The sequence below is a fragment of the Mya arenaria genome, chromosome 7 (assembly GCF_026914265.1).
Source record: "Mya arenaria isolate MELC-2E11 chromosome 7, ASM2691426v1".
NCBI classification, from domain to species: Eukaryota; Metazoa; Mollusca; class Bivalvia; order Myida; family Myidae; genus Mya; species Mya arenaria.
The window spans coordinates 30,126,863-30,152,897 of NC_069128.1; the positions used below are offsets into that span (position 1 = coordinate 30,126,863).

The 26,035-nt window shown below is 33.9% G+C and overlaps 1 pseudogene; it reads left to right on the forward strand.

Moving 5' to 3' along the window:
* The first annotated feature begins 9,509 nt into the window (after positions 1–9,509).
* Positions 9,510–26,035, forward strand: part of LOC128241062 (uncharacterized) — a 43,688-nt pseudogene continuing 27,162 nt past the window's right edge.

A 26,035-nucleotide genomic window follows, 5' to 3' on the forward strand; every position in this document is an offset into this window, starting at 1 on the left:
AATATGTAGAGTTGCCACATGGACTGTTTTTGTAAATGTATAGTTTAAAATAAATAAATCACACGTTATTGTTTGTATATTCTGTATCTTTTAGTATCATAAAACACGTTGCTTTATAAATGTAAACTGTACTTAATTTTGTACATAAAACACAAATGCCGTTGTAGGTCCTTATTGTTTACTACTCAGTATACAAATTATTTTAGTTTTATTAATGTAATTTAAAGACGTAATTCGGTTGATAATGCAAATGTGCCTTCAACTATAAGCAGGGACGGGTACAACTTTTGTTGATATGTGATTTCTTTTCCCTGATATAAAGTTTAATGTTAGCTCAGTGACACTTTAAAACAATAAAAAATAAACAGTGTATCTAAGGCTGTTTTATTCTTCTTATCTACGAACGAGGAGGCACACATTTATTTGTTCACCTCCTAAAATGTTGGAATAAATTCTCACCATGCAGGTTCTAGTCAAGAGTTTGTTATCTATGTTTGTTTTGTTTTCAAGCAAAAGCCAAGTTTACGGTAGAAAATCTATATAATCATGTAAACGTTCCTATATTTAGAATAAACGTAGTCAGTATAGTTAATCGTTGCTGTTGTTTTAGTGTTGTCTCAATCGGCCGTGTCGAAACTTTTTATTTTTTCCTCGCAATGGAATTATTTGTCCAATTACACTATATACTTACTATTTAACGTTTACTTTTAAAGTGATGTTGACCTGGAACCCGATTTGCAAACCGAAAGTGAAACTGTTTCGAAAGTTACAAATCCCTATGTTTAGTTTATGTGAGTGCAAAAAGAGGAAGTAAAGACATTTTAAATATTTCCAAAAATGTGTTTAGCATGCAGGATATACTAGTTCTAAGAACCCTGCTACCGTTTATAACTTTCGAAACAGTTTCACTTTCGGTTTGCAAATCGCAAAATTACTTTTTCCCATTTCAGAAGACTTCAAAATTTTGTTAAAAGAAAGTACATATATTTCTTTTAACAAAATTTTGAAGTCTTCTGAAATGGGAAAAAGTAATTTTGGGATAAACATAAATTACATAGATATGTCAAATCATTTAAATTGAAGGTCTAGCTTTATGTGTCGAATTTAGGAATTTTTAGATGTAATTTTTCAAGATAAGACCAAAAAAGTAGTTAAACAGATCGGGTTTTTCTTAACATATGTTTGCTGTCAATGTCACTTACTCTTATCGTTTAGTACATTTAGCACACCACTAGACTGAGTATTTATAACAGTTGATATGACATTTGTATTCATAGACCTACTTTATAATACGTTGTAATTTCATGTATAGTTATGCGATCATAATCGGTTTAACCGATATTGTTAAGCGTTCATATACCGATATAACCACTAGTGAATTCTGTTTGGCTTAACTAACCGTGCCCAGAGGGTTACTCACCCACTTATGGACAATGACAGTTTCATATTCATATATCGTTTAACGTTGTGTGTCTCTCGTTTAGTGTCTGTAAGCTACTGATCCTTGTGCCTTGGAACATTAACATGGTTACATTTCAGACTGCTGGGTTTGTCACTGTAGAAAAATATTTACATTCACACTTCATTCCTTAACGATGGTTGTTGTTTATCTATTGCATTTTATTTCTGTATAAAGTGCAATGGCATTTCCCATCGATATCGCGTGCGTTTGTGCGATACTTCTGTCCTGTCATTGGGCGCAATAATACCAAGGGGCGGAGCATATTTACTACGGAAATATTTTTTTTAATGAAATCGTAGTACAATTATTGGCAACATGCAAAACTGTAATCTGCAGTAAAGCAGTTTAAACAAAATAAGCAACGATTATTTGATTGATTTTAATGTATATAATTTCATGATGGATGGAACAGTTGAAGAAACGTTTGTGTTTAAAAATGCTGTTAAATGTCACGAAATTGCAAAAACAGTTAGTTCAAAATAACCTCTATAACGGGTGCTTGTATGGCGTCATGAGTGATGTCATTGAAAACGGGCCGCAACTTAACTCGGCAGCTGCATTTTGTTTCGACGCCATTTTTTGCAGTGTTCATTCGTTTTGAAAGTGTTGTTTTTCGGAAAGGTGACTGGATTACTGGGATTATTTACACACAATACATATTGGGTAATCAATTAATTACCTATTCAGTCCTACTTTTTTACCATTATTTGTTTTGATAACTAATTTAAGCTTGAAAATTTTGTAAACATGTTCTTGATCAAATGTACAGCATCTTCAGCATCAGAGAAAAAATATTTGAAATTTCTTTGTTCATTGCATACGACATAGTGGAATCATGTCCATATAAATCGTATGGTCTGAATAAAATCGACAGAAATAACTAAACGTTCGGAGGAGTTAGTCGTTTTAGACATAATTTAGTGCTTTTAATAGTCAAAACAACTGCAGAAAAAACTATTTGGTAAACACATCAGCTTGCCAGGAAAAGACAACTCAGCAGAAAATATGTAAGTTATATGACTTTTGTGGTTTATTTCCTGTTTTGGTATTTGTATGCAGCTACATTATATTTTCTAAAATATGTTTTTGTGCAAAATGTTGCATCGTTGACCAACTTTCGGTCAGAAACCAGGTCGCTCAGCCTTCATTGTTATGATGCGGGCCCTGAAAGCGCATATGTAAAACAAAAAACCGGGCATTAACGGCACGTGAATTTACTGAATAATGACCGTTTTCTACCGATAACGCCCGGGTTTTTGCGTTTTAATACACCACGATAACGGACCGAAAACACACATTGTATGCAAAAATACGTATTCATAATATTCTTGACCTTGAAAAGATAGAAAATAAACATATAAATAAGGAACTATTTTATCTGTGCATTCATTGTCGTATACAATTAGGTTACGATAGCTGTTCTAATTTACCCACCGTTGAGAACAACGAGAGAAAGAAAAGAGAAAATGCTCTTGAATAATCAATTTATTTTAGCAGAAATGTAGATTTAAATGAATGTAAATATAAGTATTAAAATTCGACATGTTGCATTTTATCGGGGTATGGTATGCAATGGCGCAGTTCAAAATGTTGGTGAATTCCTTCGGACTCCACCCATTTTGAACAGCCCCATTGCAAACCATACCCCGATAAAATGCAACATGTCGAATTTTAATCCTTAAAGAGGAACATTAGATTCCATACCAACTTATAATTATCCGACTTAGTTGATTTTAAATACAAGTAACTGGGAACTGGGCTAAGTCCTATGCAACGGTACCTTACACGAAGTATTTAGTACTCTCCCGTGACTAGAATCAGCCGTGTCGTTTCATGGAGAACCTGCACCCAAGAAGTATGTGAATAGTAAGATATGAATCACTTTAGCTATAAAAGCAATGCTCCTTAATGTATCGATGTGTACAGACTTGTGCAGAATGTATTTTTCTGCTATTCATCCACATGTGTTTAAGGTGACAGGGCATTTAACAGCGGATATGTGTAGGAGGTAGGGTACACGTAAAACGTAGAAAATCGTGAAAACAGCAGAGCTGAACGGCCGTAATTATCTTATTGAAGTTTTCGCTCAATACCATATTTCTTTCAAAAATATCTATACAACTCGGCATTTTTATCAATTTTCACAAAAGAGATGTTTCAAATCACGCTGTATTTGTGTACTTGTTCGTGTAGCTAAACATGCACGTACAAGTTTCGGGAAGTTATTTGTGAAATTTCACTAAATAATTGTCGTTAAAGGTACCCTGGTACTCGCATTTAAATCATTTTCCATGTGCTATCGTTCATGTCATTCAAAATTTGAACAATATACGCATACCTGGATGACGTCAATTAGCCTACACGTACCCGTACTAGTAATATTTCGCAACCTCTCCAACAACTGACTTAAATATGCACATTCTCATTGTACGTGTAAGCGTGACTACAGATCGGCAAACATGTGATGCAACACTTCGTTTGGATGAAACTTTATTCTATAATTAGCAAATATTAATATACACTTTCCTTGTGTTATTTCCGGTCTGAGTATTACTAGTTGTATTATTAATGGAGACATGCTTTATAATTATAATAATTAAATTCACTTTTATAGCAAGGATAATTAACCGGTTTAGTGTTCATTATATTTTGTCTACTGTCCCAGCGTATGTTGAAAATCAACCGAGCTATAGATTTTCAAAACACGTACGACAAATTTATCAATCCATTTTGTTGAACCGTATTGAAGAATTTGGTGTCAATAGTAACATAAAAACGGCCATTTTCGGACAGACTATGCACCGCCAGGCGAACACTTTTATATGAGTAATGCATATTGACATAGTCACATAAACCGGCTTAGTGTTCACAATAATGTTTTGTCTACTGGCCCAGCCTCTTTTAAAAATAAACCGAGCCGTAGAATTTCAAAATGCGTACGACAAAGATAATCGACCCATTTTTTGGAACCGTATGGTCTTGTTTGGTATCAATGTAAAAATGCAGCCAATAAAATTAATTCGGTTTATGCACATGTGCAGACTTGTATAAGATGTAATGGATATATGTCAGTCTTGTTTGATATTTTATCTTCGATATAGTTTAATTGCTTGCAGCCCAGCAGCGTGAAGTCAGCAGCCCAGCAGACTGGCACCTAGCAGCGTGAAGTCAGCAGCCCAGCAGACTGACAACCTAGCAGCGTGAAGTCAGCAGCCCAGCGGCCTGGCAGCTTGAAGTTAGCAGCCTAGTAGACTGGAAGCATAGCAGCGTGAAGTCAGCAGCCCAGCAGACTGACAGCCTAGCAGCGTGAAGTCAGCAGCCTAGCAGACTAGCAGCATAGCAGCGTGAGTTAGCAGTCTATAAGCCTGACGGCGTGAAGTCAAAAGCTGAGAAGCTGGGCAGATAAGCAACCATGTTAAGACGAACTCGTTTCCCGTCGGTTTTCAGTTTTCAAAGCCAAAAATAAAATAAAAAAAAACATAAAAAATTGAAAAAAATCCTTCACAATAGTTGGTTTGCAAAACACACCTTTAAATGAAGCAAAAATACTTAAATTAATCATTTAAAAACATTTAAAACACTATTCCTTTTTTGTGAACTAAAGAAATCACTTTACTCGACTTCTCGATTTCACGCTTCTGACAGCCCCAGGCGTTTTATGGTATATTTACTCGGGCTGGATACATGGCTTCTAGTATATGAAACGTTTGAATGATAACAAGTTTAATGACTCAACAACACGGAAAATTCAGAAATTCATGTTTTCAAAGCCGAAAAAAAAATGAAAAAAACGAGGCGTTTTATGGTATTTTTACACGGGCTGTATACACGGCTTTAAGTATATGTAACGTTCGGATGATTCCAAGTTTAATAACTTTAAAGCAATGATAAGATGTAAAATGTTACAGAACACTAATTATTGTAAAATGTTACAGAACACTAATTATTTAACGTAATCTTGCTAGAATTTCACTCTATTTTTATCGCTTTGCTAAGACGAAATCGTGCGAAGTTTGCCGTCGTTTTTTTTGTAAAAAAAGCTCGTCTTATAATTCAAAACACTTCATTTTGCCATTTCAGCTGTAAATTAGTTTCCCCTTACCACACCACGCATGAAAGCGTTATATGATGAATATTGTCTTTCTAACAACACGGAAAATACAGAAATTTATGTTTTAGAAGACGAAAAAAGAACACATAAAAAATGAAAAATTCCTTTACAATAGTTTGTTTACAAAACACGCCTTTAAATGACTCAAAATACTAGAATGTATACTTTTAAAACCTTAACACCATTCTTTCATGTAAACTAAGGCATTTCTTTATACTCATTTTTAGATTTCAGCCTGCTAGCAAATCTTGCTCGTTCCAGCAATGCCAAGCGTTTTATAGTTTTTTAACCCAGGCTGGATACAAGTCTTTCAGTATATGTAATGTTTGGATAATTCCACGTTAAATGAGTTTCAAGGAAAGGAAATATGTGAACTGTTTCAGAACAACAAGTATTTTACGTAATCTTACTAGCAGACATGTCTTTCCTGCAATCCAAGGGAAGATAATTTAATAAAGAAGTGCAGCTTTTAAGCTTAATTTTAAAATTCTGAAAAGTGTGAACGGGAATATGGGAACAGTTTCAGTATCGGTAAACTCACAAAACTGCAACAATCTATGTTTTACACATAAAAGCTTCAATCATCCTAAATATAATCCATACATAATATTAATAATTAGCCACACATGTATTACAAAACAATATGTTCTGATGTTATAGAAGAAACTTAATTTGTCCAAATTATCGCTTCAAATTATACCTTAATCGGCAGGAATAGAATAAAATAAAACCTATCTAAAATTCTCAATATCAAATTGCGTAAATATTTTATCGTCTGCGATTGGTTTCTACCGTACATGAAGCAGATGCCAGTCAAACCAGCTGACCGATAATCGATTGCATAATCATCGCCAGGATAAGGCGGGGCTTATCAGTTGCCCGGCGCTTTCCTCCATGATCTCCAGCAATAATGAATTGACATGACGCAGACTGCCTGTCAGACTAGCCGCTTCAAATAAGACTGACCAATCAGCGTCCAATATGGGCGGGGCTTATAAGTAACCCGTTGCTACCAATCGATATTACTCTAGAGTTCCGACAAAAGGAAAATAGGAAAGCAAAATATTCTGACTTTTTTAATTTAAGCAAAGGAAAAGCAAAATGAATGAATCCTCCAAATATATCGATCGTTTAATGTAAATTTTTGATGTAAATAATATTCGTAAAAGTAAGAAATATCATTATGAGTACATGGAATCTATTAAGTGTGTACTAGTGACGTTATTTTGCGATGTATTTATATTTTCAAATATGTATCATTCTTGTGCATAAAATAAAGCAATTTGTTTGATAAGATATACTTTTAAGGTATTGTTTTTTAAAGATTAAAGAAAAAAGAATAAAGAAAATAGCCTTAAGATAACCCATGGACAAATTATCAAAGTTTTATATGTTGATAAATATGACCAAAGGTAATGATATACAGTTTAGAAAAAGCTATATGCCAAGATTTGAATTTGTTTTTAAATGTAATAACCATTTTTGTTTGAAGATTACGGACAAGTCAAATATACATATCTTTGTCTGATATTAATGAATCTCTGGAGAATATAATGTTATGGCAAAGTGCGTGTCACAAGTAGCAGGCAGAGCGTTGCATCTTCTTATTGCAACACTTAACACAGTGGCTTGATTATAGGAGCGCAGTTGTAGGCTTTCTGGTGTTTAAGTTCGTGACACTCAAATAACATTCAAATCGCATTTTATGTTTTTGGGAAGATTCATTTGTTGGGAATTTTGGCTGGATGGACTGTATCGATTAATAGGTTTAGGCTGGTTAGAGTGCCATGATCTAAGATCAACAGTAATAATACTCACTGTGATATTCAAAGCATTCTTGGGTTGAATTTCAATATATATTCGAAAATATATATTATGATTCCTTAATGATTTGTGACTTGCTTGCTTGTGACATGGCTGAAAATCGACATTTTCTATGAAACTGAACTGTGTGCTAAGTCAGTTATGTAGAGCTGGTTTTATTGTCAAAGAATTAAAATTTGTCAAAAAACAAAATATCAGTGAGGATTATATTTATATTGAGAATGTACACCTGCATAAAAAATCTTTGTTAAATAAGATGGAGAATTATTTCATAAAACATAATGTAGAAATTTGGATACAAAGTTCACGTTGCTTATCTTCGACGATAAATAACCGAAATCTATAAAGAAAAAATAATAATTTAGTGTTGGATACAAAAACTTACGAATATCATATATTTAAAAATATACACACTGGCATTCAGTGTAAATAAAGAACTTTCCTTACACTTTAAAAAAAATAAACGTGGTGTGTTCTTGTTAAAACTCGTTCTGTACTCGTTAAACCCTTTTTAAATGATACCAACATTATTCCGGAGTACCAGGCATTAATATATTATAAAAAATTTTTACATCGGATACCATACAAGTTTATTTTGATTAATATGTTTGCACTAAACATCTTTTGTTCGCAGCTGCAATTACGCCCAAGTTTTTGAAACCCGATAATATCTTACCCCCACATCAAAAAAAAGATTGTTCAGTGGTTACTTATCTGAACATAGGCGTAACAAAAAATAATTTGTTTTCGGTTTCCCGATCTACTATTTTTCTTCCCACCCGACCCGATTTCTTTTTAATTTCCACATGACACTTTTTTTCAGACCGTTGTTTTTTTCTCCTTTTGTGTACGTTTTTTTAAATTTAAAAAGACGTTATTTACTGTTTTATGGAGCGCTCTAGTTAACTTTAACCTAGACCAAATAGAACTGTTTTGAAGTGTGGCAATGATATTCAGACACAAAGAAAAAAAGGAAGAAACAAAACCTTCCTACACTTTTATTTTTTGGTCTTGAAATAGGCAACAAACAACAATTCCTTTGGCCTACTTTGACAACTGATACAGACAATACGAGCTCATTATTCATATAAACAGTTCAAATTGTCCCAACAGCGTATAGTTATAATAGTAAATGTGTTAGAAAACTAAAAAACAAATGTATTTTTTGATGATAGAAATAGGTTTTGCATTCATATATTACCAACTTTGGCTAAAATGTGTGAGCACTGGTCTCACTGCGAATATGGGAACTGTTTTGGCTGAATTTTAAATATATAAGATTTTTTTTACTCAAACATGTATTTTAAATACAAAAACGTAAATATTTTTTGCAATTATTATTTTTTTAGAATAACATTAATTCCATACTGTGAATAAGCTTATTATGAAGTAGATATTTATCGCTTACAGCGATCGAGTGTTAAGAATTATGAAGTAAACCTAGAGTTGTCACTGAACCAAAATAAATTTGCTTGCAAAGTATTATTTGGTGTGAATTATTAACTGAATTAGCTGTAGTGTTACTGTAATAAAATGTAAAAAAAAATCTTTAAAAAATGAAATAGTCTATATAAATTTGGTAATTTACATTATTAAATGAAATTGATGAAAATAATGTTAAAAATAGAAAATAAGATAAACAAGACAAAACAAAACATTGCGCCGGCAGCAGGAGTCAGTCTTGTTTTTTCTTGGTCTGTAAGAGCGGACCATATCCACTGACCTCGGTAGAAAGGTTAGGTTGATAGCTTGATGAACAATATAATCATAATCTGTTATTGTGTCAGAATTTGTCAACATTGTGACAAAAGTTATCAACATTCAAATGCTTAAGTTAATGTTCTGTAGATTAGTTGAACATACGTTTGAGCAAATTCATCGTTTATGTCGACAAGTTTCAGTCAGAAGGCAAGAATCTGTGTGAAAACAGTCATGTATTTCTTTATTCCTAAACATAAACTAATGCACTGTTAAGTAGGGCTTAAATGAATGTTTGCATAAGGGGTATCATGTTTCTAAAATCATTCAGGTATACAATGTCATTTCATTGTGTGTTAATATCGGATAACTCGTGAAAACTCAAACAATCCAATCTCCGAGTTATAAGGACTATCTGCGTAGGATGTTTTCAAATATGATATTCTAAAGTGTGATGTGCAAACGTTAACATGTATTTTGACATTTACCATTGATTGAACTTTAAAAGAACTTTAAAACTAGAACAGAACAGCATTTCGCTCCTTTTCACAAGGTAGTTGTGGTTGATTTTGACTTTCAGAAACAAAAGTGATACAATATTGCCGTTTTTGCTGGTTTATGAAGGAATTAGGAAAATACTCTATACCTCTATCAATATGCGGGTTTGAGTCAGTCAGGAGAATAGAGAGGTTAGCGAATCACTTCTTGAACAGCTATGGGTACGTATGGATTTCCTTTGTGTGGGCAACGTCCTCCAGGTATGTGTACGTATGGATCTCCTTTGTGTGGTCTACTTCCTCCAGGTATGTGTACGTATGGATCTCCTTTGTGTGGTCTACGTCCTCCTTGTATGTGTACGAATGGATCTCCTTTGTGTGGGCAACGTCCTCCAGGTATGTGAACGTATAGATTTCCTTTGTGTGTGCTACGTTCTCTAGGTATGTGTACGTATGGATCTCCTTAGTGTGGGCTACGTCCTCCAGGTAATGTGTACGTAAGGATCTCCTTAGTGTGGGCTACGTCCTCCAGGTATGTGTACGTATGGATCTCCTTAGTGTGGGCTACGTCCTCCTTGTATGTGTACGTATGGATCTCCTTTGTTTGGGCTACGTCCTCCAGGTATGTGTACGTATGGATCTCCTTAGTGTGGGCTACGTCCTCCAGGTATGTGTACGTATGGATTTCCTTAGTGTGGGCTACGTCCTCCTTGTATGTGTACGTATGGATCTCCTTTGTTTGGGCTACGTCCTCCAGGTATGTGTACGTATGGATTTTCTTTGTGTGTGCTACGTTCTCCAGGTATGTGTACGTATGGATCTCCTTTGTTTGGGCTACGTTCTCCAGGTATGTGTACGTATGGATCTCCTTTGTGTGGGCTACGTCCTCATTGTATGTGTACGTATGGATCTCCTTAGTGTGGTCTACGTCCTCCAGGTATGTGAACGTATGGATCTCCTTAGTGTGGGTTACGTCCTCATTGTATGTGTACGTATGGATCTGCTTTGTGTGGGCTACGTCCTCGAGGTAGGTGTACGTATTGATCTGCTTTGTGTGGGCTACTTCCTCCTGGTTTGTGTACGTATGGATCTCCTTTGTGTGGGCTACGTCCTCCTGGTATGTGTACGTATGGATCCCCTTTGTGTGGGCTACGTCTGTCAGGTAAGGGTACGTATAGGTCTGCTTTGTGTGGGCTACGTCCTCCAGGTATGTGTACGTATGGATCTTCTTTGAGTAGTCTACGTCCTCGAGGTATGTGTACGTACGGATCTCCTTCGTTTGGACTACGTCCTCCAGGTTTGTGTACGTATGGATTTCCACAAAAGGTATGTGTACGAATGGATCTCCTTTGTGTGGGCTACGTCCTCCAGGTATGTGTACGTATGGATTTCCTTTGTGTAGGCTACGTTCTCTTTAGCAATTGAAATCATTTAGACTTAGATTTACAACGTTCTATTCGATTTGCTCATAAAGGTAAGTATAAAATGCCTTCAATTTCAACATAGTTTAAAACAATTGTTGCAAACATAAAGCCGTTGAATGAGAACCTCTAACAGTTTAAGGTAATGCGCTATGCAGAAATAAAACGGGTCCTAAGCCGTGAAAAAGATGTTAAAGTTTGATGTCCTTGACAGCAGTATCTAAATAAGATTTTGGAGAAGTTAAAAACACAAATGAAATACCCGTTTTACTTTCAGAATATATAAAAACCTAAAATGCATTACAAACAAAACATGTAACACATTCTAAATCATGCTTGTATTGGAAGTTTTCAAATATATATAAGATACTACTTTTGCCATCAAAAAAATGATAATTTAAACAAGTAAAGTTAGTATTGCTTGACTGTTATCCAAACTATTGCATTAATTACTAGCTACGCGTATGAGATATTGTCGGTTTTTAAATGAAGGAAGATAACTTTAGATATGACGGACTTGTCTCTCTTGATAACTTGAAATTCACTTACTTGATTACGCGCTCATTAATCAGTTATTTACACTTGCATGGTATTTTAAACAACAGTATTGCAGTCCGGACGTAGTTTTATCGTCGTTAATCTATTTTCGAAGAAATAATAACTCAAAGTAAAGTTCTCAAACAGTATCAGAACACGTTAACAATACGTACCTTGGAAATGGATTTTACGTTATCCTAGATAAATACTCGGGAAAATAAGTTTTTATATGTATATTTTCGGATTATAAATCTCGTTCCAGTGTCTGCATTGGATCAATGCTTGTAACAGGTCACAAAATACTATTGGATTTCATACCAACATTAAACCTGTACATATAATGCGACTGTCGTATGGCTCAAACTACTGACCGTCGGTGTATAGATACGTGCGTTAAAAAGTAAGCTTGTTAATCTAATCGCAAACAAGTACAATCCTACCTTGCACTTTAGATCATCGGGATCATAGAAGCATAATTCACCTATATTTGTATGGTTTATACAACGACGAAAACTACTAGCGGTTTCTGACAACCTTGAATAATGAATACAAATCGTTTGAATACAATGTTCATATCTCCATAATTGCACGACTGGCAGTACGGGTTTATAGCTATATTATCGATAGATATGCAATTAAGAAGGAAGTTATGCACCAGCTTGATATATAAATGATATGACTTATTTATTTAGGTTTAAAAAGGATTAAGTGGGCGTATTATTGTCAAACGCATATTATTGTTAAACTTAACTCGATTGTATTTGAACCTTTACAAAACTGACATGGCAATGTGCCTAGCCTGATTTTTAAATGAATAGAGAATGAGAATGCTCTAGCAATATAGATGTCCGCTTCCAACCGTTCGATCACCACCAGGGGTTCTTTTCCATGGGTATTCCAAGTGAACCTGTACTGATTTTACCCAGGAAACGGACTCGAGGATGATTCTATAAGCTATCAGCTTTTGTCTGTCGAGCTAAAATGAATTAAAGTGTACATTTTAATACAAATACTAGAGCAATTATCCGGAAAGGTTAATTTGAAAAAGACAAGCAAATTGTATCGCAAAAGGAATGATATGTACCAAGGGATAAGGCATAATTCAGAGATATATCACGAAGATTGGCATTATGGTAGAGGTAAAATGAACCATACCCTAGAGGAGTGTTGTTATGGAATCATGATATAAAAATGTCCATGACATTATAAAACAGCCCATTAAATGTTGATGTTGTATAATTTTCAGGGTCAAGGTCGACTTTGAGAAAACAAATAATGACAAAATAATTATGCAATTCATTAATCCAACCCCATGTACCCTTTTGTCTAGAATATCAGCCAAAAATTTAGTATCATTTTAACTCATAAATGTATATTTTTAATTATTTGCAGATTCAAAATCGCCCGAATATGAGCGTGAAGAGTGTACTTTCTATTCTTCTGTTCTTGAGTTTAGAACAAACAGGTGATTGCCAATATTTAGCTGAACGGCTTAAACTATACACATAAATATATTCATATATATATATATCATAACTATTCAATAAATGGAAATATATATAGTCTACGTTATAACGACGAATTATCTCGTTACAACAACTGAGCATCTTGCTTTACGACTTTCTGTTTCATTATAATGTCTAAGTATCCCGTTTAAATGGATAACTATCTAGTTTTAACAACCGAACATCTTGATTTAATGACTTAATATCTCGTTATAAGGTATGAATATCTCGTTATGAATATCTCGTTATAAGGTATGAATATCTCGTTTAAACTCTGATTTAAATCTTATAAACGATTAGTTCTCTCTTTATAACGACTTTCTGTTTCGTTTAAGCGACTTATCAACTCGTTTAATCGATACAGTATCTTCCTATAACGCTGTAGTATATTGTTCAATCGACTTACTCGTATAAACTACTTACTATTTTGTTATAAAGAGTATATATCGTTATATGACCTACTTGTTTCATCGACTTACTAGCTCGTTTACACTACTTGGTCGTTATAACGAGTTGGTAACACGTTTAAAGCGATTAGATAAATGTTGGAAGAAGTGTGAGGTTTTACGTACATGAAATAATTTAATCTGTTGGTAGGCTCCTGTTTCGCTATCCGTTTTAAGGCGGGGTCCAAATATATTTTAATAGATGTAATTTGATGCATGTTTAGTCTGTTTTTGCTGTCTCGTATATTGCGTGTCTTTCGTTTAAGTATCTGTTGGGTATTAGACTTATATCTTTAAACAGGGCCTTCGTATATGTTTGGGCTATTAGCTTGTCCCTGGTTATAACGACCCGGAATGTGCTGTCCATTTCTTTGGGCCTTCACCGTCGGATACCCATAACTGAACCTTTCCGTTACACTCCTTCATTAGCGGTGAATGTAAGGTAATGGAATGGGTCGGCTGTTCGTATCCTAAGATGGGGAGCCTTTTGCTTAATTAATTTATAATTTATAAACAATAAAAAACAGTAAAGCGGTTAAAAGTTAAAAGGAATTCAATTGTAACTCGGGTATAGTTGTCAAAATACATTTTTATTCCTGAACTGATATAATTCTGATATATCCCACACATTCCGAGATTACACAGTTTTTACTAGAAGATATTCACTCTCGTTTTCATTTAAACGAACCAAACACAATTAAACATAGTATGCTTATGATTTCAACTTACATTGGCTATCACAAACTATGTTAACTAAACTAAATAATATTATAATGGAAATCACAGAGAAGACCTATCGTTATCAACAACATAACACATGTTACCGTTGCTTTTCAGGAATAATTGTTGTTGTCGCACAAGAACGTGTCTGTGAAGATGGCTGGCATAAGATGAACTCAACCAGTTACTCCGATGGTACATTTTGTATACAGGTATTTCATGACTCTAATCCATATTAATTTTAACTTTTCGGCTTTTTGAAGACAATTCGTCTATTATAATATGAATCGCCATAGCGTTTGTGTCTTGGGTGGAGGTGAAGTCTTAATATTTTGTCATTACACAAATTTTGACAAGAAGAAAAAGGAATTCTTTTGGGTTACAATCACTGATGAAATTACCGTTGTATGCCTTTAGAAGATGAAGTTTAGATATAAAAGTTTAAAATCCTGTGCATGTTTGTGTGATTTATATACTATTGATTATTTAAAATCATGGTGAGTCATTTCACTAGATAAATTGATATTAATTTACCGAACGTATGCTTATGATTGGTTTATTCATTTCACTAGGTCACTGATATTGACTTACCGAACGTATGATAATGATAAGTGTGTCATTTGTTTTATTTTTTTTTATATGAACTAACCGAACATATGGTAAATATTAGTGTGCCATTTTTACTAGGTCTTTGCTATAAATTTACCGAACGTATGGTAATGATTAGTGAGTCAATTTTACTAGGTTAATTGATATTAACTTACCGAACGTATGGTAATTATTGGTGGGTCATTTCACTAGGTCATTATTTTTAACTTACCAAACGTATGGTGAATATTGGTGAGTCATTTTACTAGGTTGATTGATGTTAAATTATCAAACGACTGGTATTGATTGGTGAGTTTTTTCACTAGGTCACTGATACTGACTCACCAAACGATTGGTATTGATTGGTGAGTTTTTTCACTAGGTCACTGATACTAACTCACCAAACGATTGGTATTGATTGGTGAGTTTTTTCACTAGGTCACTGATACTGACTCACCAAACGATTGGTATTGATTGGTGAGTTTTTTCACTAGGTCACTGATACTAACTCACCAAACGATTGGTATTGATTGGTGAATTTTTTCACTAGGTCACTGATACTAACTCACCAAACGATTGGTATTGATTGGTGAGTTTTTTCACTAGGTCACTGATACTGACTCACCAAACGATTGGTAATGATTAGTGTGTCATTTCACAAGGTAAATTGATATTAACTAACGAAACGATTGCAACCGGATTGTTAATAGTGTTTCCCCGAAACATAAATCGAAAAACGTGGTATGTTGTAAGGTCCCCTGAGGAATGCTTTGCTAAATTTAATCTAAGTTGGTGTATTCCGGTGCATTTTACCATTTTATAGAGCTCCTTCTAAACGGTATAATCTAGCACAGGGGATATGCATTTTTGGTGAAATGCGTTATCTATGTCATTTGTTACAAATACAAGATTACTTCAGGTATGCCAGTAAGAAAATCAATCATGTGTTTTTGGTTCAGATCGAAAAATCCGACCCTCGGGCACGCTGCGTGGCCTTACGCGCGTGCTCTCGAGTCGGAATTTTTGATCCGGGTCAGAAACAACCTCATAATAATAATGATTGTCAGACAATATAACCATCATGATTTTGCTCAAACAATTAGTCCTGAACAGGCACCTCACTTTTAATACAGTTTATGGGGGAATGGCATTTCGAATTTACGTAGCTTTCAAAAACTTGACTTAACACTAGGCACAAATGCTCTGGCAGTATAACTAAACTAATACCAATGGGAACATAGATGGCTTTGTTCAATCCATGTTGGGATTAGTCCCAACACGGGCTACAATTTGATAATGATATAAATTTCATTGCAGGTCAACATTGCCCCGAAATCCTTGCCAGAGGCTGCAACAGTATAACGAAACTAAAACAACTGGACACCATATATTGCTTTGTTCAATCGAAGTCGGATTAAGTCCGAATACGGGATACAAATTGATTATGATATATGTGACATTGCAGGTCAACACAACTCAAAAATCTTGCCAGAGGCCAAAACAGTATAACTAAACTAATACCAATAGACCACATAGATGGCTTTGTTTAATCCATAACGGATTTAGTCCGAACACGCGACACAAATTAATAATGGCACATATGACATTGCAGGTCAACACTGCGCCGACATATTCGCTAGAGGCTGAAACAGTATAACTAACACATTACCACTTAACACCACATATATTACGGATTTGTTCAATCCATGTCGAATTCAGTCCGAACAAGGGACACATATTGATAATGATATTTATTCATTGCAGGTCAACACCGCCGCGAAATTCGAGACAGTGCCTGAACTAGTATAGCTAAACTAGTACCGCTTGGCAACATAGATGGCTTTGTTCAATCCATGTCGAGTTTAATCATACAAGAAAATGGTCATATGTTATTGCAGGTCAACTCCGCCCCAAAATCCTGGCAAGAGGCTGAGGATCATTGTTCTGGAAGCATCTCCAATTTGATACCACTTGAAGAGTTATCTAATATTGACGAACCATATGAGTCATTATTTAAGGTTGGAGATATCATGGTTAACATTTGTAAGTACCTTTAATGTTTAAGAATTTAAATACATGTATAAAAGTAGACGGTAAAGCGGGTACTTGTTATCATTAGGGCACTCAGTTTAAAAGAAATCATGCTAAATGTTTTCACTATAGTGAAGGAGCAGTTTTCATATTTTCACTGCTCCTAGAGTTTGGTTCACATATAGATTAATAAAGTAACGTAGCGTTAACTATGCCGGGTTGTGGGCATGGGATACTTCTTTGTAAAACGAATTATCATGGCTCTCACTTATTGCCAGATGGCAGTGCATGGAATCACACTAGTACTTTGGACCTCACATAATACTGGGTACTCGGAGAACAACTTAGTATTGGCAATCATATCAAATGTCCATGCTGAGTGACGCAAGAATATTGGTATCATTTGAAAGGGCAATGCATGATGAAAACTTCATTATAAGTTAATGAAATGACCAAAACATATATAAAACAAGTTATTAACATGTTTATAACTGTTCGCCATTTCTTTTTAAAACGGACATGAGCAATCTTATTTGGCAATTTTTCAAGGCTAAAAAAGCTTGACTATTTATTATTTCGTTCGGTATAATATTTAGACATCCTTTCTCTGCTATTTAGTCTGCATAATGATACCAAAACCATGGGGTCACAGAGCATCCAAAGTTAATAAAGTTATACAAGGGATAGCTTTGTTCCATTATTAATATCGAGGGCTGAATTGAAACACTTTCCGAAAAATTGTCTGAAGAATACATACGTTGTTATAACTCAAGTGCTAACCATGCAAATAACTAGTCAGTCTAATACAATACTCATTTTCACGGATATCACCTATTGCCACATTTTACACTGTTTTTGTCAGCAAATAATCAAGTTTTGGATTCGAACGATATCCGAAAATGTATTTTTTGAGTTATTTCTATGCATAGTCCGGATAAAATCGGTATCCGCCAAACGCTCGATAAGATAGCTATTATCAAACTGTTTATATAATCTCAGATAACCTGGATGAGTTTTGGAGCGGAATGTACACGTCAAAAGAGGGACGTCTAATGTGGGACGACTATTTACCGCAATACGTTCGCAAGTTCCACTATGTTAGTAAAGAGAGAATCGTGTTAACAAATTCTTAAGTTAAAAACGTCTTAGGTATACGTCTTTAAATCCTTCAAACATCGACTGTCGGCTGCAGACTGACTCAAGTCGGTACTAGAAATATGTATTATTGTGTCTTGGTTTGTTTCAAGCCCATCCTGGGAGGCAACAGATAGTTCATGTTCAATTAAACATACATACGTTTCTTATCAGTTGGAACTGGGCACGTGACCAACCGGATCCTACACAAGGCGAGTGCGGACGGACTGTGCTTGGTAAACAACAGATAGTTGACTCCGCCCACTTTGAGTTTAACGGCGCGATAAATGTGTCCCTAGCAGACTGTTCACTCTCGCTTCCTTTTATATGCAAGAAGCAAACAGTGGAAGTCGTTGTTAAGGCAGGTATGTAGTCGATATTTGAAACTATTGATTATTGTATAATTCTAGACAATCATATGCTACAAAGCATCTTAAGGTAGAATGATTTTATATTCCCCCCGTTGCCATTTCATCAACGTTATGTAATATTTTTGAATTTACTTCTACGTTAAACTACAGATAATGGACTACGTCTTAATGTAAGATAACAGTCGAAATAAAGATCACAAAACAATTTAGTTGTGTTCAATCAATGTAAATTATAACAATAGTTGTAGGATATCGACCGAGTGCAATGTCTTTCTTTATGAATCCCGTTAAGATGTATTTTATGCATCTCATTTCATCCTGTACATACACATGCATCTGTCGTGAAACTGGATATACATTTGTATACCTACTGATGACATGTATCACATTTTATTCAGGGCATAATCAATCATGCATCTGTCTTGAGGTCTCGTCAGATTCATGTTTACCCACCAATGATACATGTAGCACATATTAATCGTTATGCATAGATTTGAAAACATGCCTCCTTCTCGAGATTAAACAATCTCAACACATACGTGTTTTACAGCTAATCCCGGAGGTGTAAAATCATGACATCATGTAATTAATGTTATGAGGGCCTGCCGTTCCCAAACCCTAGCGCAATACTTCGTGAATTGCATCCTGGCCGGATGACATGAAACGTTTTGGCCACAACCTTCCTAGAATTATAGGCAAAGTAAATGAGAACTGCTAATCTAGAAGCTACATATATTGTTCTGCTTTTACTTTCCATCTTTAGTTCGTTTTTTCTGTTCATCTCTTTAAGAAATTATGCCACACCTCAATAAAATCAGATAATGACCGGTAGTACATAATTCCTTAATATTCCCCCTAAATACCATGACCTTTGTTTTGTTGACATTTACAACTAGTTTCCAAGTTTGCCAACAATATATTAGTGTTTTGAGTCAATTTTGTGATTAAACTTCTGAATCTGCAAATAGTTCAATCTCGTCTTCTTATAGCAAAAGTAGGAAATTTAAGAGTGTTTATATCAATAACCACTAAACCAATTTTCCACTAAATCGTTAACATACAGTTCATAAAAGAAAGGAGATGAAAGGCAATCCCCTTACCATGTCCCAAGTGAAGAACAAATGTCTCACTTAATTCATTTTTAAACTTTTACGCTCGACTTAGCATTACTAGCGGTTTGTGTTCTTCTACATAATATATTGATACCACAGTCTTCATCCAATATGTTCAATCGGTTATTATTTTTTTGTAAACATAATTTTCCTAATTTACTTAATAAAGATATTTTCCTGTATTTTTCTGGAAGGTTTGGGTCCCCCTTTTTAAATAAACATACAATATAGACCTCCGTCCATTTAGAAGGGAAGTAACCTAATTTTAATAAATGAGGAAAATCTATGTTTAAGGAATTAATTTATAATCAAATCGCTTCCTCGGAGCGTACACTGTTTAATTGAGAATACGCCTCTCTAGATTCATCATTTGTACTTTCAATGTCTTATTCTGAGAATATAACTTGTAAATCCCAATTTAGGAAACTATCATTAAAATATTCAGTATGTTCATCCCCTAGGTAAAAGACAGAGTTTCGATTATGTATGTATTAAAGTATTGCTCAAATTGGGATAACGTTATGTTCAAATAGCTTGTTTTGTGCTTCTGACTGTTTTTCAACATATTGGTAACAGTTACACAAAGTCGATCTTACTTCTACTATTTAATGCAGTCAAGGTATAAGAGTAATATTTAATACGACGTACTCTGAAATACAGAAAAAAACACAATCATATGCATAATATAAAGAATTAATACATAGTTATACACTTCTATACATATTGTTAATAAGGTAATGACATTTTAAATTGAATACAAGCCCTAACAAGTAATTGAATAGTTAGCTGAGACAATCTACTGACCAATGCTAAAATACATAGAAAACTATAAACATATCAAACACAGCTAATACAGCAACAACACATTGTACATACCTATTATGGATCAAGAAGTATATGACTAACTCTATGCTGCTCTCTGCATCTCTGGCACTGTGCCCGTGTAAGTCTGTCTGATTATAAAATAAGAAGGTGATAAATGCACATAAGAATGTGGTATCTTTATGCTAAGAATACACAATATATATGCCGCCATGTTGATTTGTAAAACAATGCAATTACTACAATTTAAATTCAAATAACAATTAAACGGCAACCATTAGCGATTAGAAATAATACCATAACTAACCTCTTCAATGTATTACATCATAAAAATATGTCACTTCCTCTAAAGAAGCTAAATCTACAGAAGCCAAGCTGAAAATGTCTCTGAAAATCCCTCTAAAATTGAACTAACAATAGGTCACACATTTACCATGGGTTATGCAATTTAGCTTTTTGTGAATAGTGTGCCCCAAAGTTCTCTTAACATTCATGCCAGAACTCTTGCAAAATATTGGTACCTAGCACAGGTGTTCGTCACATAACTTGGACACTAAAATGTGGCCCTTCAGTCCTTAGACATTGAATACAAAGTAATCATATGACATTTCAATAAAATCCTAAAAGTTTTACTTGAAAAAAATATCAATTTGTTTATATATATATAGATAGATAGATAGATAGATATAAAGACAAGGTGATCATGTCCAGAAATCCCTTAAACCACATTGCCCTAAACAACATCATATATTTCCTAAAATAATTGACAAAATCTTTTTACACTGCCAGAAGGGTGAAAAACTAAGCTACAAGAAAAACAATTTATGATAGTTCCTGCTACAATTCTTACAAAATGAGACGAAATGCGCAGTCATAACACTGAAAATGCGAATTACGAAACAATGCAGAGGTTCGAAAACTACGATAAAATTCCCCACTAAAACACGTTAAATACAGATTGATACGCAAACTTTGCACATGCATTACAAAAGGGAGCTTTGTACGGTTGTGATTTCGATGATCAAGACGCGTTTATCCGAGATGTTTTAGGTTGCGATAAATCTACTTTCTCTTTCAATCGCCATCTTGCAATTTTGACCTTGACATCGCAATCGGTTATGTCTTGAATGTAAGAAGCGTTTGCATTGAAAGGCTTTCGATCGACTGTTATTTGCTGACCAAGAAATTCGGCGTTTACAATGTTAATGATTTAAATAGTTGGCTGTCAAATGTCGGCCGAAAGTGAAAATAGGATTACCGCAACGAAAAAAACATTCGATCCCTGCAACATTTTTACATCATCACCAGTTACTGTAAACCCAGTTGCTTCATTCAACATTTAAGCTCCAGGGTCATATTCCTCAGCGCTTTGATTGGACTCTGCAATAATTCTAATTATCAAATGACCCTAATAACAAATTACAATAACCATGGTATGCATTCAACGCAGTTCATGTTATTAAAATACAAATAATATAGAATCTAATGTGGCAATTTCCCTAAACAGCATAACAGTATTTTTTTGCCCGCGGAAAACCAAACTTTTCAAATTATCAAAATGTAACAATAGCTCATTCAACATCTAAGTACAGCAATTAATACCCTGCACGGAAAGTTATTTGAGGCAAAATATCACCAGAATATCATCAACATTGCGTTGTATTTCATAAATACACCATCAAGTACAACATTAAAACATTAAAAGATAATTGAATATCACAAATGAAAATGCGAAACTATCAAAATATTTTAATTAATTACGATCTTAATTAATTTCGTAAACGTCTTTATCGTTATTATTTATCCTTAGTTTTATTCTATTTTATTTAACTCTTGTATATAGATGTCAAAGTTCAAGGTATTCAAGTATTATTAATTTAATTATTAAGTCATTTCCAGACTGTACTGAACTGTAATAAATTTGTAAAACTGGTCGAGTAATTTAGAAATTAATCGTATTCCGCAGCTATAAGAACAGTAATTGTTATCAAAATTACATTTCTCAAACCTAAATCATGAATTATTTAAGTATTTATTGATAATAATCTGAATTTCCAATAATCAAAACTAAAAGTTTATATAATGTAATTAAATATTTAATTCACTAAAGAGAACTGCGAATATAAAGAACAATTACTTTTCCCACGGTTCAATGATGTAATTTAACTGATTCATTTAATCTTCAGCCACAGGTTAAAATTTAATGAACGAATTTCATTTCTACCAGCCTCATTTGTATTTATTTATCACAATAAGAGTTTAAATATTTATTTCTATGTTATTCAATATATATCCTTTTTACTTACATAAAACTACATCAATAAGTACAAACTACAAATAATTTGAACTAAATTGTAAATCAAATGTACATTATTATCAAATTATTGTATCATTCAATTAACTGTCCAATTAAATGTTCTCTGCACTATCATGTACATTGTACAGTGCAAGCTAGTCTATATCAGAGATCAATATCGCAATAATTATAATTGACTTATCAGAACGCAGAAAATATTCAGTGTCAAAAAAGAAACATGTGACTATTGAATGCGATCTCAATCAGATGCGAGCTTGGTTTACAACTGCAAATGAAACCAATACACGACCGAATAAATCCACTCGAATTGAAAGAGAAACACTAATTATTGAAATAAGTAATCAGGGTATACGACCGAATGCTCTACCAAGATGATATTAATTTATCGAACGCACTTCAGTAAATCAAAATGTAAACAAATCACTGACATTAATTTCTTAAATGATTGCAGTCAAATGTTATGCTAAATGAAATAATAAGTTGATTTCTAATTCATAATAGCGGCATATGTTTTGCAAATGTATCAGAGAGAAAGTTGCTGTCCAATTAATGAGAAATTCAGAAAAAACAACCTTCACCATTTAGCCTTTACCTTTTAGATGAAAATGAATTATTTATCCTGCAAGTGATTTCCTTTTCATCCAGGATATAATAGTTCACATCCAAATATCAACAATATCAAGCACTGCAGTTAACGTCTGAATAGAAAAGGTAAAAATGGTATTTTAAAACACAAAAATGGCAACTGCAATATCTAAATTGTTAATATGGTTTCTATCCCAATGGAAATGTCCTCTAAACGAACGAAAACGTCCAAGGTTCGAGCAGTTGATTTCGTCTGTAATTTGTTTAGTACGAAAGCAAATATTCGATTATTCAGCTTCAAAAAAAAAAACGTTTGAAAAACAGGATTGCCACTTTTCAAATAAACGGTAAATTTTAAATAATATCTTTATCTAAAAATAGTTTACCTTTTTTAATATCAAATTAGTTTTTTTGACAACATTTTCAGGTTCAAAAGTGATGTGTTTAGTTTTGATCAAGGGGAAGTAACTACAATATATTTAAAAGTAATTCTTAAAATTGATATATTCACTTCTTAGTTATCAGTAAAAATATCAAACTGATAAACCTCGATATTTCATCGAAAAGCATGAAAGAATAATTGGTAATATTGCATAGTTGAATGTAAAACGCCTCAATCAATTCGCTACCTTTATGTAATAAAATTGTTAGGTTTATTTATGGTATGCGTCCAAGGGAACGTGTAAATTTTCATACTCTTGCAGATATGTCTATGTTAGATATTGAAACAAGGAACAAACATCTTCGTCTGAATCATGTTTTTAAAATTGCAAATGGTACAGCACCTTCTTATTTGAAAGGACACTTAACATTAACAACAGTTGTACATTCCCACTTTACCCGCTCCAATTCGTATAACTTTGCTGTTCCAAAATGTAATGGAAAACAAATGTTTCTTTTACTACACTGCAATCAAAGACTGGAATGCTTTACCCGCGCAGGTCAAACACATATGAAGTAAAATAGGCGGGTTCAAGAAAGCTTTTAAATGTAACTTAATAGACAAATTATCTTATTTTATTATTTTATTTATGTTATTACCTTATCAGTAGATAAATTTATTTTCAAGTCCTTAACTATGCATATTTAAAATAGTGTTCGTAAAACATAAAGTGCTGGTACCTTCAAGAAACCAAAGTATTTTCTGTTATTTTGCTGTAATTGTTGCCGAGACATATTCATCATGTCTAACTCTAATGGTTTAATATATGCTTTTTGGGCCGATACACAGAGCTGTCATCGTCGTCTGGTATAGTATTGCGCGTGTGGACAGGCCGTACAGCTTGCTAGACCAGTCGATGATAACAGACTCCATTATAATAGTTATATACATGTACATGATTTTATATTTTGCTTTACGCGAGTCATTTCCTGGCAACAACAGAAGCTATAATTTTATTGTTGTTGTTGATAATGACTTTGTAACCAATTTATTTACCAATTTTAAATGTTCATCAGGACCCAATTGGATAGGGCTTTGAAGGCCACTCCTAGGTCCATACACATTTGAATCTTGTTAAAATGTTCCCTAATACTTTTTTAGCCATGCTTTTTCAAAGAAGATATGCCCACCCCATTTTAACGAACAATGATGTTGATAATATAAGTGAACAATGTCTAGTCTGTTGTCTTTTAAAAGGTTTTGCCATAACTGTTCAGTCTCTACCTTTTTAACGCATTATATGATATCAGTTTAAGATCATAATCCATTTGTTATAACATTTATTTTATCTTTTTTATCAGTTATTACTTGTTAATGTTTTATATTTTTATTACTGTAATTGTGTATTTTAACTGAATAAACATCAATCAATGAATAATTTTAGAATGGCCTTTTGGAATTAACAATGTGTAACATCTTTAAATGCTTTTAAGTGGAATTATGTTGTGATACTTATATTGATATGGATAATATTCCTGTAAAATAGGAAACAATCTAAAGTTAGAGAAAGTTTAATGTGTGTTTGTCTCTCTCAACTCCAGTGTTGCAAGTTCGGGGCCAAATGATATAAAATAAAACAAAGTTGAACTGTGACTTTGCATATAATAAGAACATCATTTTACTTTGTAATGGACAATTTAATTTGACCATGTATCATTTGGGTAGGATGATATATACTAGTAATGCCTAATCAATGAATTCACACTTTTATTTAATATATTACAGCACACTTCTGTGAAGATAACTGGTATGGGAATCAGTATGTCCCTGTGTGCTATCAGATATTCAAAGAGCCTCTTCCGTTCCAAGATGCGCTCGCATCGTGTGAAAGCCATGACGGGAGCTTAGCGCTCGCGTCCACAACCTTTGAACGCAAGATGATTAGCGCGGTGTTTACATACTATGAAAGCACAGATACATGTAAGTGAACTGCAATCTCTGAATTTTTGAGGTGCAACTATTTAAACAAATGCTATGTATTATTGTATAGCATTAACTATTAAAAGTGCGGTGATATCGTTCAAAGTTGCCAGATAATAGACAAAAAGAAAGTACTTACGAACTTAATTTGTGAATGTCAGTCTTGCACACCGGACATGCATTTCCGGTGAAATTAGCCAAGCTCGTAAATTCCGTCTGGCACCCGCATGTCAGACGAGTCACGCACGACATCGCGCCACTTCTTATTTCTTTACTGTGTATGTTATGGAAACAACATACATTTCAGTACGCTCAATTCACATGTTTGTAAACGGTTTAACTGGAATAATTATTTGCTTAATTGGCAATATTCCAGCTAGTCCCACGTTTAGATATCATTGTGTTTTTATGATAAAGCTATATTTAAAAAGTGGCTTGCGTTCCAATTAAATCTTAACAGGAAAGCGTAATAGTTCATCTTGATTTCCTTAA